Source organism: Sus scrofa, chromosome 9, assembly GCF_000003025.6.
Source record: "Sus scrofa isolate TJ Tabasco breed Duroc chromosome 9, Sscrofa11.1, whole genome shotgun sequence".
In the NCBI taxonomy this organism is placed as follows: Eukaryota; Metazoa; Chordata; class Mammalia; order Artiodactyla; family Suidae; genus Sus; species Sus scrofa.
The window spans coordinates 103,299,518-103,315,129 of record NC_010451.4 but is presented as its reverse complement, the minus strand read 5'-3'; the positions used below and the strand labels follow the sequence as shown (position 1 = coordinate 103,315,129).

Genomic DNA, 15,612 nt, shown 5'->3' with positions numbered 1-15,612 from the left:
TTGGTGCCTCAATATCAACGTGTCCAAAATGCATTTCACTGTCTTGCCCCTAAGTTGCTTCCTGTATATGCAATGCAAAACAGCCAATGATACTTCCATTCACCAGACCTCCAAGCCAGAAACCTGGATTTCATCCTCAGCTCCCTTTTTTCCACTCTGAACATCCTACCTCTTGAATCTGCTCTAGCCCTACTGTCATAGTTTTTTATCCAAGGCATCTTTTAAGAATGCACCTTTTAGCATGACAGTCCCATTATAAAGAACCCCACAGTAACTTCCCTGGGTCAGGATAAAGTGACAGCAGGCAAACAGTTAGACACAAGCAGAGAAGGGGTGCGTGGGGCCAAATGGCAGGAAACCACACCTCATGCAAATAGCAGGGCCCATGTGTGGATAGAGAAAAGCTGGAACCTCCAGACTAATAGGAAGCCACACCTTTTGGGGTGATAAGTGCCCTAGAGGCAGACAAAGAGCATGAATCTCCAATGCTGGATGTAACCTGTTGCTCATTATGCCCTAACTATAATAAAATTATAATAAAAATTAGTTATGCAGATAACAGGTACCCATCATACACCAACGCCATGACGCTTCTAATAAAACTAAATAAGGACAAAAATCCCTCCTCGCTTTGGGAAGATCAAGCTGGGATGAGAATTAAGGAATATGACCCCCAAAGCCCACCTTCCCAGGGATTTGAATATTCCACCCATAAAATTAGATGCCCTATATAACTGGTGTGCCAAAAAATGCAGGGCAGCTGCTTGCCTCTCTGCCCACTTCTCTTTAAGAAGTGTATTTCTCGTTTAAATAAATCCTCATTTTTTTTTCAATTTTCCATCTCGTTTCTGAATTCTTTCTGCGACAAGATAAGAACCTGACCTTCAGAACATCTGTATGATAAATAGGACCCTTCTTGATCTGACAGCTACTTATCTTTCCAGACCCATCTCTCTCCACTTCTCGCCTCTGCTATGATCCACAAATTCAGCCCACAGCATCTATTACATAATAAAAACAGCCACAATTATCCCTTCATGATTCTAAAACACAGGTGTGTTAACATTAATAAAGAACTACAAACATGCATACATATATACAAATATATTTAGGTATAATCACAAGAAGTATCTGAGAAATTTTACCACATCTTAATTCTAACTTAGTGTAGGATGTCATGGAAATGACAGAATAAAAACCTCTGAAAATTCTCTCTTCTTTTCATAAAATAAATGAGAAAGCTGATTTTAAAAAAATGGCCAGAATCAACATTTTCAGTACTCTGGAAATTAAACAAAGGCTTGCAGTGATCTGGGGAGCTTTTTCTCCATAAAAACAGTTAAATCTCAGTAAGAGCTTTGTAGTTTATTAATTTAAAAATGTTTAAACATATAATATTTAACTCTGTCCCTAACCCCTTCCTCCTAACTCCATGGTAGCCTTGAAAACCAATATCCCACAGCCAAGATGAAAATCAGCAGCCTGGCAGCCACCAGAGGGAGCAAAATTGGGTTGGAACTCCTCCAAGGCCTCAGACCCAGAGAGCTGAGATTATTTGACCTGTCTAGGGCTTCCCTGGTTGATCTCACTTGCAAGTTTGCTTTTATTTGACCTGGCTTAAAGCAAAAAGCCTTTTTCTGGGGATCCTTGTCAAAAAATATTGAGGCAGTTGTAACTTTGTGACTGCCCGGAGGTAGTGGATAACAGGCAAACCAAGAAGCTTAAAAGGAAAAGCTAGGGCTTGACCTGAAATGTATTTACAGATACCCTGTTTTATTGCACTTCAGTTTATTGTGCTTCAAAGATTATGTTTTTTAAAAATTGGAGGCTTGTGGCAATCCTGCATTAAGTAAGTCTATTGGCACCATTTTTCCAATAGCATTTGCTCACATAGTATCTCTGTATCACATTTTGGTAATTCTCACAATATTCCAAACTTTTTCTTTATTATTATTTATTATGATCATCCATGTCCGTGATCTTGACATAGATGAGCAGACAATCAGGAGTTCCCTGTGCCACTGATTAAGGATCTGGAGTTGTTCCTGAAACAGCTCTGGTCACTGCTGTGGTACAAATTCAATCCCTGGCCTGGGAACTTTCATATGACATGGAGGCAGCCAGAAAGAAATGAAAGAAAGAAAGAAAGAAAGAAAGAAAGAAAGAAAGAAAGAAAGAAAGAAAGAGTAGACAATGTAATAGAATCGAGAATTCATGGAGTTCCCATTGTGGCACAGTGGAAATGAATCCAACTAGTATCCATGAGGATGTGGGTTCGGTCCCTGGCCTCGCTCAGTAGGTTAAGGATCTGGTGTTGCCATGAGCTGTATGTGTATGTCAAAGATGTGGCTTGGTCCCATGTTACTGTGGCTGTGGCATAGCCTGGCAGCTACAGCTCCAATTCAACCCCTAGCCTGGGAACTTCCATATACCTCCAGTGCAGCCCCCTCTGCAAAAAAAACAAACCAAAAAAAAAAATTATGTATGTGCTTACTGTATAACCCAGAGATTGTACTCTTGGGCATTTATGCCAGAGATCAAAATATCTGCATGAATATTAGTAAAAACTTTATTCATGATGGCCAAAAACTGGAAAAAATCCAAAATGTCCTTTGCTAGGTACTTGGTTAAACCAACTGAGGTACATTCACACTATGGACTCTTACTCAGCACTAAACAGGAATGAACTCTTGATCAAAGCAACAATATGGATGACCCCAAGAGAGTTATGCCAATCTTAAAAGGCTATGTCCTTCACGATCCTATTTATAAAACATTCTTTTTTTTTTTGTCCTTTTGCCATTTCTTGGGCCGCTCCCATGGCACATGGAGGTTCCCAGGCTAGGGGTCCAATTGGAGCTGTAGCTACCAGCCTACACCACAGCCACAGCAACTCGGGATCCAAGCCATGTCTGCAATATACACCACAGCTCACAGCAACACCGGATCCTTAACCCACTGGGTAAGGCCAGGGATTGAACCTGCAACCTCATGGTTTCTAGTCGGATTCCTTAACCAGGTAGCCACGATGGGAACTCCCTAAAACGTTCTTGAAATAACAGAATCACAGAGATGGGGAAGAGATTATTGATTGCCAGGGGTTGAGGCAGAAAGAAGAGGAGGACAGGGAGAAGGAGGTGAGCATGACCATAAAAGGGTAGCATGCAAGATCCTGGAAGTGATGGAACTTTTCTCTCTCTTGAAATGGTGATGATTACACATATCTACACATGTGAGAACATTTCATAGAAATAAATATCTACAAAGGAATGCATGTAAAACTATCAAAATATGAAGATGGTCAGTGAATTATATCATTGTCAATTTCCAGGATGTGATATTGGGTTGCACTTGTGAAAGACCTTACCATTAGGGCAAAATAGATGAAGGGTGCCTGAGATCTCTCTGCATTATTTTTCTTACACCTGCATGTGAATCTACAACTGTCTTAAAATAAGAAGTGGAATTAAGGGGAAAAAAATGAAGTTACAGTTCCAAAAATATTTTTGTATTATGGGAGAGGAATAGTTTGGGAATGGTACTGTTTCTATCTATTGATCTTCATGTATCACAACCCTGCACTCAAACACACACACACACACACACACACACAGACATATTAGTCACAGTGGTTCTTACAAATTGGAATGGGAAGAAAAATTTGGAATTGTTCTTCTGGGCATAACTAATAAGGTAATCAAGGGAACTGCAAATGAACTGGAGTGAAAAAATCTTTGCATGTTTCATAAAGCTTTCCTGATCCAGCCTTTTCTACAATGGCCCCCTAATGAGGAGGGAGCGATTAGTGTGCTATGAGATGTGTAATGCGACAGTTCGAGAAGCTCCCTGCATCTGGTGGTGGTGCTAGCAGCCTTTGTGCCCAGTTTGGACTCATTGAAGTGCTTTGGCTTTATTTCCTTTTGTTTTTTGCCTCTTAATGGATGTTATGCTGTGTGGGAAGGAGGCCCTGAGTTGAATGTATAATCACCATGGGAACAGAGGCCACAGTCAATCCCTGGGAATGTAGCTCATGGCCCCCACGTCCATTGTCAAAGTCTTTCTTGTGCACTTTTCTATGACCTGAATGTGGCAGAGTTTGCATGAGTATGCGTCTGTGGGCATAATACTTAGAGGTCGCCTGATTTGTCCTTGAGGGCAGAGGCAGAAGAAAATGTAGGGAACTTTGTACCAACAACTTCGCAGCTCTCAAATTTCTGGTTTGTGTTTATCATCTAGAAATCAAGTAATAAAGGATAGTAGAAGAAACATAATTTCTGAAAATTCTGAACTCCTACTTACCCACACTCAGGCCACCATTTCTCTTCTATAGGAAACTAAGTCCCAGATTTATGATGCCAGCAAAATCTGATTTTCTGTCTTCCTCACCTTCATTTCCTCCTGGTCTAGATGACTCCAAAGTGTGAGGATCTTTGCACACTCAGTGGTCTTTCTGGGACTCTTACATCACACATTACCTCCTTATCTTGTTCTCCATTTGTCATCCACTCAGTCCTCCTTGATTTGCCCTGGATTGATGTCCAGTGCAAGTTCCTGCCCCTGGGCTCTATTCACTCTACAAATCTTCCTAGAGACACTGTCTTTCCCATGGTGAAGGCCTACAGTGCCTTCTAGACAAATATTCTGCTCCAGATGACTCCAGTGGTATCTTTAGGATAGACTTAAACTTGCTAAATCTTAACGAGAAGCCCTCTACCAGGGGCTTGGTAGAGAAGAGAGGAAGAAGACAGAATCTAGGTTCTAATTTGATGTAGAGGAATCTTCTATATAGATCTCAAAAAAATATTTGCAAGAGTATGAAATCGCCTGGGTTGCAAGATGCATTCTTCAGACATGGGTATGAGATTCTTAGAGGAGTAAGCACTGAAACTATTTTCATCATTTACTCAGTCATCCAGTATCTGAGAAAAGTATAGGCAATTCAGAAATTGCAGGAATGATGATTTCCCAATTAAGTAATTTAGATTTCCGGGGAGGGAAGCTAATCAAGTCAATTTTGATTATCTATCTACCTAGACCTGTATGCATCCCTCTCTTCTTTTGTCTTTTTTTTTTTTTTTTTTTTTTTTTTTTGTCTTTTTGCCATTTCTTGGGCTGCTCCTGCGGCATATGGAGGTTCCCAGGCTAGGGGTTGAATCGGAGCTGTAGCCACCGGCCTACGCCAGAGCCACAGCAACGCGGGATCCGAGCCGCGTCTGCAACCTACATCACAGCTCACGGCAATGTCGGACCCTTAACCCACTGAGCAAGGGCAGGGACCGAACCCGCAACCTCATGGTTCCTAGTCAGGTTGTTAACCACTGCGCCACAATGGGAACTCCCATCCCTCTCTTCTTAAACCTGGCTGATTTCACCAAATTTGTATAGAGATCTCTAATCCATTAAGTAGAAATTAATGATAAAAGTATTTTTAAAAATTCCCACCAAATCCATAAGCTGCATGAAACCTTTTTTCCATTGATCTCTTTTTAGTCTCAGTGTGCGTGTAGAATTCTAAGATGTCCCCCAATAACCCATACCCTTATAAAAATCCCCCCCCCATGGAATCTCATTCCTGTGATTAGGTTACATTATATGGCAAAGGTGAAGGCATTTTTCAGGTGGAATTAAAGTACCTAATAAGTTGAATTTCAGATAATCAAATAATCCTGGGGGGATGTCGCCTAATCAGGTGAGCCCTTTAAAAGGGTCAGGTGACTGTTAGCAGTGGATCATTCGGCTCGTGCGTGGATGAAGAACGCAGCTAGCTGTGAGAATCATTGCAGGACCCAAAATAAAATAGGTAAAAGGGTCAGAGGTAAAGATTCCAGGATTCTGTGGCCAGGTAACGATCGACTAGACATGAGGTTGCGGTCGGTCCTGCTTGCTCAGTGGTAACGATCCGGCGTGCCGTGAGCTCTGGTGTAGGTGCAGACGCGGCTCGATCTGCGTGTGGCTCTGGCGTAGGCAGTGGTACAGCTCGATTCGACCCTAGCCTGGAACCTCATATGCGCAAGGAAAAAAAAAAAACAAAAAATCAAAAAAAAAAAAAAAAAAAAAAAAAAAAAAAAATCTCAGTGACTTGAAGAAGTAAGATGTCAAGAGTTCTACAACTTCAAGAAAATGAACTCTTCCAACTATCTTGTTCTTGGAAGAGGACTCCAAGCCTAAGAGACGCCAGTTCTGACATGTTGATTGTAGTCTTGGGAAGCTCTGCGATGGAGAACTCAGGTAAGCTATTTGGAACCTGTGAGCCCATAGATGGATGTTGCTGTAAGCTCCTAAATTTATGTTAACTTGTGCCGCCACAGAAAACAAATACACAGTTTTATCTCGAGAAGTTTGGTTAGCTGTTGCAGAGTGACTATTTTGTTATCTGGCTTTATTGCCAGTCTCTTTCAGTTTGCCACAGCAACAGGAAAAGAAGGGGGAAAAAGGACCCCTTAACACTAAGCTCTAAGCCTGTGTTTTGCATATTACAGACAAAAGAGGAGAAATGGTATGAATATAAATTCTTACTTTGATTTTCCATGAAGATAGAAAACTTGCCCCATCTCCAACAATTCATTACTGAATTCTGATGGTTCTACGTACAAAACACACCCTGAGTCCCTTTTCCCTTTCAATCTCCATCCCACCCTAGTTGAAACCACCCTCACTTGTAGCCTAGATGATTATTAACCAGCCTCCTATCGGGTTTCCCAGCATCTCCTCTTCTCACTCATTCCTGACCAGTCCAAAGAGCTATGAAAATACTGGGGGGAGGATTATGTCCCCCACTTAAAGCCTTTCAATGGCTTCTCATTGTCCTTAGGATAGAATCCAAAATGACCTGGGCTCTCCCCAAAATAATCCACTTTCCTCTACAGCTAAGTTCTCCAGCCCTGATGATACTTTTGTTTTTTATTCAGGCACATGTTGTCTCTTGAAACTGGAATACTCTTTTTTTGGCTCTTACTTATCCTTCAAGACTTAGCTCAAAAGTCACATCTTCAGAGGAGCCCCCCTAGACGCTCTGCAGCAGATGCTACCGATGCCTGTCTCATCACCTGTACCCAATAGCAAACGTCCATTAGCTACAGCAGGTGTGGCTCCTGCTAAGCGCTCACCCCCCACACCTTTCTCCAGGGTACCTCCTTTGGATGATGGGAACTGCCTTGATGAAAGATGCCTGGGAGGTTATTCTTCCCCCCGCAGAGGGTAGCCTTAACCAATTATTGATTGATATGAGGGTAAAACAGCTCAGCCCTATTGCCTTTGAGTGGGACAAATATGGGCCTGGAATCAAGCTTCAGAGCTCCTGGTGGGATCAGGCTGAGGCTAGAGCTCTCCTGAAACCCGATCTTTTGCACAGATGCTCCCCTGCCTTCACTCTGCTGTGTCACCCTCTTAGGGGCCTCTCCTGAGAGCACTCTCAGTGAGTCGCTTGCACAAGCATCCCCACTTCAGGCTCAGCTTCTTGAGAACTTGCCCTAAGATCCTTCCAAGAGCAACAACGTTCCCCGTTATTGTCTCATGTACACCTTCTTTTCCTTCACTGCACTTCTCAAAAATAGTAATTTTATATGTTGGTGGGTTGATTGAATTGACCTGTTTCCCTATTAGCCATGACCTTTGGGAAGGTGGGGGGGCCTGTTTTACCCACCTCTGCATCCCTAAGAATAACATCATGTCCAGTACCCGGGGGAGCTCATAGTTGGTGAATAGGCAAATGAGTGTCTGTTCATTGGTGTCTTGTCTTCAAGATGAATGTAGCTCCAGTGGATGGAATGCCTACATTGTGCCTTGGCGCATGACTTCGAAGTTGTGTGCAGCTCTTTTATGTGTTTCTAAGTGGAAGCACTTAGCAAATTTGGCTTCATTAATTTATATTTTTTGCCTCAGGAGGAGGAAGGAGGAGGGGAGAACATAGAGTGGTTAGTGGTGGTGTTTCTTAATTCATGTTGTGAGATTTGAACATTGATCTCACAATGACCAAAAAGAGAAATCAATGGCAGATGATTTTTTAAAGTATAGTTGGTTTACAATATTATGCTACTTTCAGATGTAAAGTGATTCAGACGTGTGTGTGTATAATAACCATTAGAGGTTATTACAAGATACTGATTCTATTTCCTTATGCTATATAGTAAATCCTTGTTATTTATCTATTTCATATACAGTGATGTGTAAAATTGATCCCATACTCCTAAATTATCTCTCCCCCACTTTTTCCCTTTCGGTAATGATAAGTTTGTTTCCTGTGTCTGTCAGTCTGCTTCAGTTTCGCATATACAAGATTGATTTAAGTGATAGCATGCAATATTTGTCTTTACCTGACTGACTTCACTTAGTATGATAATCTCTTAAGTCCATTCATATTGCTGCATATGGCAATATTTCATTCTTAAAAGCTAACATTCTACTGTATGTATGTATACATATATACATACATACACCGCATCATCTTTTTTTTGGCCTTGCCTATAGCATGCAGAAGTTCCCAGGCCAGGGATCAAACCCACACCACAGCAGTGAAAACTCTTAACCTGATGAATCACCAGGAAGCTCCACCACAACGCCTTTATAATTGGAGATGATTTTGTTTTTGGATTTCCTGCTGGCCCAGGTGTTTTAAGTCACATCTGTAAGGATGAGGGTTTGATCCCTGCCTCCCTCAGTGGGTTAAGATTCCATTGTTGCCGTTAGCAGTGTTGTAGGTCACAGACACGGCTCGGATCTGGCATTGCTGTGGCTGTGGTGTAGGCTGGCGGCTACAACTCCGATTCTGCCCCTAGCCTGGGAACCTCCATATTCCAAGGGTGCAGCCCTAAAAAGACAAAAAAATTTTCAAAAACCAGACTAGACAGCAGGGTGCCAGCTCTCCTGCCCTCTCCAGAGGAAGTGCAGCTCTGCAGTCACTTCCACTGTACCTTTTGGCTCCAGTCACAGCTTCCCCTAAGTTGCCAAGGTGCCCCCCTCCCCGCCCCAGGCCTATAGGCTCTGGCAATTGCTTAAACCATTCTGTCTCTTGAGCCCTGCCCCTCCAGTCCATTGTTGCTTTCTTTCAAGGTTCAGTTCAGGCAGCACATTCTCCAGACCTGACCTGACCTCCCCTGACCAGGCTATGGATCCCTCCTATGGGTGCCGTACACTCTGTACAGTTACCATTGTGTGTTGACTTCTAAATTTTCCTTTTCATTAGAGTATCTTTTAAATCGGTGACACATTCATATGCTTCAAAATTAAAAGGCTCAAGAAGATAAAAAATAGGTCTTTTTACCCTGTCCCCCTAGCCGCCCATTTCCCTTCCATAGAAACAAGCAGTATTACCACTTGGCCATGACTCCTTTGAGAGACTGACTACATATAGTTAAGCTTTGAACAGCAAAGGGCTTGGGACACTGACCCTCCATGCACTTGAAAACTCCAGCATAACTTAGTCCTCTGCGCTCCCCACCACCACTCACAGCACCTGTGATTGTGGTACTGTAACCTGCGTTATTCAAGAGTCGACTGTACAAGCAAACACATGTATATGTACTCCGTATTCTTTTTTTCTCTTCTTTTCACCCTTTTTAAAATACAAATGGCAGCATATTATAGTCAACATTTGGCTCCTGTTTTTTTTTTTTTAATTTTTTTTTTTTTTGTCTTTTTAGGGTCACACTCATGGCACATGGAGGTTCCCAGGCTACGTGTCAAATCGGAGCTATAGCCGCTGGCCTACACCACATTGGCTCCTGTTTTTTAAAACAATATATCTCAGGAATTATTCCATGTCATTATATAAAGATAAAAAAAATTTAAAGATCTTTTAATACACAATTTTAAATATACGTTTTGTGTGTTTGTTTTTACGGCCACATTCAAGGCATACGGAGGTTCCCAGGCTAGGGGTTGAATCAGGAGCCGTAGCTGCTGGCCTACGCCACAGCAATGCCAAATCAGAGCCACATCTGCAACCTGCACCGTAGCTCACAGCAATGCTGGATCATTTAACCTACCGAGCGAAGCCAGTGGTGGAACCTGCATCCTCACGGATGCTAGTAAGATTTGTTTCCACTGAGCCACAACAGAGCACACATATCAGGCAGTGTCCTGTGTCCAGTCAGATGCAAGGACTGGAACAATGGGAACTCCTAAATATTCCATTTTAAATAGTAAGTATACAATTACATAGGATTCTACTGAATTGAGGTCTCACTATTTAACCAATCCCCAGTTGATGGATAATTTACACCTCATTTCTTGCTCTTACAAACAATGCTACAGTAGGTGACTGCACCTATGCTTTAGTTTAGACAGGACATGTTCTATTGAAATTTCTTCCTTACCGTCTGTTCTGGTTTAGGCTCTAGTTTCCTCTGAAATGGAGAATTATGCTTTATGCATCCCCAAGTTTGCCTGCTTTTAGCAGAGCCTGACATAAGGTAGGTGGGCAGTTAAAGTTGGTTAGACTGAAGTTACTGTGTAAGGAATATGCTGATCTCCATGTACTTTGGTTGACAAAAAAATTGGTCAACCTAAAAAAGAATTGGAAAATTTTATTTGACTCAAATTTGAGAATTATAACCCAGAAAGAGCATCTTGGAAAGCTCTGGGAGTTGCTTTGACCATTAGGAGTTAAGACAGAGCTTAATATGTTTTTTAAGACAGAGGGCTGTGTAACAAATGATGTATTACTGAGTTGACACCATCCAGGTCTAAGCATCAGTCTGGTAGGTCATGAGACCTCTTAATGATGTCCTCAGGAGGCTGTAGGGTTGAGGTAGGAGATAGATGGGCCCCTGGACTGAGAACAGTTGGGGCTTGTTAGGCCAAGTAAATTGGGCCTTGCTTCTCTTTGACACTTCCAGGAAAAAGTTAATTGCAGGAGCTGAGCTCTGCTGGAGTACAAAGATAAAGGGACCACTTCAATCACTCCTGGGGTCAAGGAGATCTCCCCAACTACACATGTGCAGTAAGACACCTAGAGGTCAAAAAGAGAGGGGAGCACCAGGCCATAATAAGTCCTGATACCATTCCAGCATTCTTGACTCTGAAATCCATCTTTGCCAAGAGATGAGCACACAAATCAGGCAGTATCCTGCATCTAGTCAGGTGTGAGAAATAAAACAAGATAATTGGCCAAAGGTATGCAAAGACCCAGAGGAACTACCCTATATAAGTGAATTAATTACCTCTGGTGCATTCTTCACTCAGGGGGGATTCCCTCACCCATACTCCTCTTTAGAGTGTATATTTCTTTGCTTCTGACTTAAACCAATTCTCTGTGTGCTCACCCTCATGTTGTACTGTGACTCTCACAAACTTTATATCTGTTTTCACAGTCTTTGCCTCCTTGAAACATTCTTGCTTTCATCAGGGGCAAGAATAAGGGCAATTCTATTTTTAGCTCCTAGCTAGTCTAGTGGTTAGGATTCCTGGTTTTTCATCCAGGACGCCAAGCTTCAATTCTGAGCAGAAAATTAAGATCTCACTCCAAGCCATCACTCACTGCTCTCTCTCTTTGAGACCAGAGTGAACTGCTGAACCCTCATCGCTAGTCCTCAAGGCCTAGCAGGACTGATGTAGGTCCCCACACCTTGTCCCTTTGAAGAAAAATTCAGCAAAGACTGAGTGTAGTGAGGCAAATAATATGTTTATTAAGAGAGAAGATAGGTGCAGAGAAAGCATAGGGCAGGCTCGGGAGTTGGGGTGGGGGGCAGAACGATGGGGAAGGGGAGGGACAGGGAGAGGGAGGGAGGCAAACAGGCAAAGAGGGAAAAAAGAGCACCCTGTGCTTTGGGGATGGTTCAAGTCTGGCCAGTCATCTAACATTGTCTGACCTTGAGTCCACATTTGGCCCTTCCCTATGTATGTGCATCTTGTAACCAGATGGATTCTAGCATGAGGGTTCCTGGGAAGCTAACAGGGGTCTGGTACCCCTCCTCCTTCCTTCTCTGGCCCCTGAGGAACCTTTCTGTGCATGTACAGTTGGGGAGGTCTCCTTGACCTCAAGATGAGAAAAAAGTGGTCTCTTTTTCTTTTATCCAAACAAGATGCAGCTCCATTTCGCTCCTGCCATAATATTAAAAGTATCTGTCCATAGGAGACAGATTCCAGTTGCTCAGCCTAGGACCCGTCTATCTCCTGCCTCCATAAGATCAAGAAGGAATGATACCTTTTAAGGAGTTGTCTTGTTGATGCTTGGAGAATGTTGTTCTCTATGGTGGAGCAGGTATTTCCGCCAACAGGTAACATTTGGTTGATGCACAATGTGGAGTAGGTGGGAGGGAGGAGACCAAAGGGCAGAGAATTTTTATGTTTAATTTTTTCTTGCTTTGCCATAAAATATGAATTTTATTTCATATTTTGCCACCTGCATGGGTCTAAGAACCATTGGACCTGTGGACCTCTCAGAGTCTGTTGGGTTATTCTCTGCTCCCCACCTCCCCTCGTTCATTCTGTTCCCCTGTCCCCTGATCTGTGTGCCAGGTGGGAGCTGAGCCTTGCAGATGTCAACATCCAGGCTCCTGGCCTCTGGCTTCCCTTGGTTCATCCAATAGGAGGCACTGCCAGGGAATGGAGGGTAGGAGATGGGGGCACTTCTTCCTTCTCCTCCGCTGCCTCAGCAGTTGTGTTCCAGCAGTGGTTTTGTGTTCCTCTGGGTAGGACTACAGCTACAGCTCACCCAGCACTCACAACACTGTCTTCTGCCCTTGCCTTTCATGGCCAGAGTAGTGACAATCCCACCAATTGTCCTGAGGCAGGAGATAGATGAGTCCCGGGCTGAGCAACTAGAATCTGTCCCCTGTGGACAGACACTTCAAAACAAAGGTTATGAAGTTCCCAACGTGGCTCAGCAGTTAACAAACCCAACTAGGTTACATGAGGATGCGGGTTTGATCCCTGGTCTCACTAAGTGGGTTAAGGATCTGGTGTTGCCATGATCTGTGGTGTAGATTGCAGACGTCGCTCAGATCCCGCGTGGCTGTGGCTGTGGAGTAGGCTGGTGGTTACAGCTCTGATTGGACCCCTAGCCTGGGAATCTCCATATGCTATGGGTGTGGCCCTAAAAAGACCAAAAAAAAAAAAAAAAAAAGATAAAGGTTATGGTAGGAGCAAGGAGGGGCTGAGTCCTGCTTGGATAAAAGATAGATGTATTTGTCATTCTTGAGTTCAAGGAGAACCCCTGAACTACACACACACAGAAATGTTCCTCAGGGGTCATAGATGGGAGGGGGCAATGGACCATAGTACATCCTGTCAACCTCCCCAAGACCCTTGTACTAGAAGCCATTTTGGCTAAAAGATGCTCAGACACACAGGGAAGGGCCCCGGGTCAGGCCAAGTGTGGACTCAAGGCCAGACAAAGCAAGACGACTGGCCAGAGGAAGCCTGAAAGGACTGCCCCATGCAGGTGATTTAAACCACCTCCAAACACATGTTGCTTTCTGTTTCTGTCTCTTTCTCTCTGACCAAATTGCCCCACCAGAGACTGCTATTCCTTTCTCTGCATGCATTCTTTCTTTCTTAAAAAATATTTTGTAATGATTTTTATTTTTTCCATTATAGCTGGTTTACAGTGTTCTGTCAATTTCTACTGTACAGCAAAGTGACCAAGTCACACATAGATATACATTCTTTTTCTCACATTATCCTCCATCATATTCTGTCACAAGGGATTGGATATAGTCCCTCTGCTAAACAGCAGGATCTCGTTGCTTATCCACTCCAAACGCAATAGTTTTCATCTATTAACTCCAGACTCCCAGTCCATTGCACTCCCTCCCCCTCCCCCTGGGCAACCACAAGTCTGTTCTCCATGTCCATGATTTTCTTTCCTGAAGAAAGTTTCATTTGTGCCATGTGTTAGATTCCAAATATGTGATATCATAGGGTATTTGTCTTTTTCTTTCTGACTTACTCCACTTAGCATGAGAGTTTCTAGTTCCATCTATTTTGCTTCAGTCTCTCTCTTAACAATTTGCCTCACTACCCTCAGTCTCTTTGCTGAATTTTTTTCTCCAAAGGGACAAGGACTGGGGACCTATATCAAGCCTGCTGGTGCTTGAGGTCTAGTGGTTAGGGTTCAGCACTCTCACTCCACAGCCACACACAAACAGTTTTGGGTGGTTCCTCATCCCTTTTTCTGACCCCTTAACCCTGTCTACATCCCTGTAAGTAATCTTGCTATTAAATTATCCTCGGTTAAACCCTTTGCATGGAATTCTGTCTTCTGCTAGAACCTCCTTCTGAACCTGAAATTCTATCATTCTAAGCCTAGATAGTTTCCGAACCGATTTTTCAGATATAAAAAAATATAACAAAAGCTGGCAAAACAGGCAGTCAAACCATAGCTGATCCCACCGAGCTTTAAAACAATAGTTATAAAGTAGTGTTGAGAAGATGAAGCACCTAAAAATCCCTCTTATTCTCCTATGGCTACTTTGCCAGCATCAGCATTTTTGTGACTCAGCCAGGAGTATTGAATAAAAATAAGCACAAAGTTTAAAATATTTCAATGGCTTCTGCCTAAAGATTCTTCTCACTCATTGAAGCAGCAGTAGAAACTAATAAAACAGAGCAAGCAAATAAGACCAGAAGGATTTTATGTGAATTTAGCAGTATTCTTTATACATTTCTTAAAATGTATATAAATAGGGCTTTCAATGTGAGCATCTTTTGAATAGCTGTTCATTAGTAGGCCATGAATTGTATTTTTATGTCTATAGGTTGTCTTCCAACCAATTAAGTTGAAAATAGGTTTTCCCCCCCATGATTAATAGCTGAACCATAGCCTGAAGAGTCTTCAGAGCATTGAAATGGATTCTTGGTACTTTTGAATTGTAAGGAAATCTGGCCTCAAGTAAAACATAATGTCTGCAAATTGCAATGTTCCTCATTAGCAAAGCTCAGGCTTTTGAAATTGGTGATTTGGATTTTCCTTCAGGGAGGATCAGGCTGCAATGTCTATGCACAATTTTTGTTTCTAGACATTAGCTACCAAGAGCTTTAAAAGACACTCTAAAAGCAGACCTGTCACTTTGTCTCCAATCAGCCTGCTTCTAAGGTGGTAGGACTTTGCTGAGGCATAAAAAGATAGTTTGAATGATTCATGAGCTCCTTTCCCCATCTTAAAAATAAAATGGTGATGTGAATGACAAAATCGCCCATTTATTTGCAGCAAAAAAAAAAAATTTTTCTTGGGAAAAGAGATGCTGTATATATGCATGTGTACACATATAGCATATAGCAGAGTCCCCCTAAAACCAAGTTCCTAGGCCAAATTTATGATTAACTTCTCTATCCAAAACTTTATTCCCTTTCTTGTCCTTCCCTTGTTCCCCTCAGTAATGAAGAAATTAAAGAAAGGGGAAATTGATACTGAGCAGGACTCTAGCACCCTCCCGGGTACAAAGGCCCCTGTATGTCCTCCATTTCTTGTTTGTAGAAAAAAGCTTTAGTTGCCTAGGCCTTCCCTGAATTCCAAAGAGCAGGCACAAGCAGCTACTAATCAGGGGAATGAGGGAATGCAGAAACAAAGGAAAAGCAATTAAACAAGAAGAGTAATGGCAATGGTTCAGTGATAAAATAGAATCCTAGTTCCTCTTTAAGGATGTATGTAACAATCTGACATACATCTTTGAG

At 42.5% G+C, this 15,612-nt stretch overlaps 1 protein-coding gene across 1 annotated transcript in view; it reads left to right on the top strand.

Annotated features, from left to right (window-relative positions):
- The window catches only part of NAPEPLD (N-acyl phosphatidylethanolamine phospholipase D), a 98,364-nt gene continuing 88,863 nt past the window's right edge, over positions 6,112-15,612 (top strand). Inside the window, exon 1 of the mRNA XM_021102562.1 lies at positions 6,112-6,228. The gene's annotated coding sequence lies outside the window, so the exon portion shown is untranslated. The remainder of the gene's footprint in view (positions 6,229-15,612) is intronic.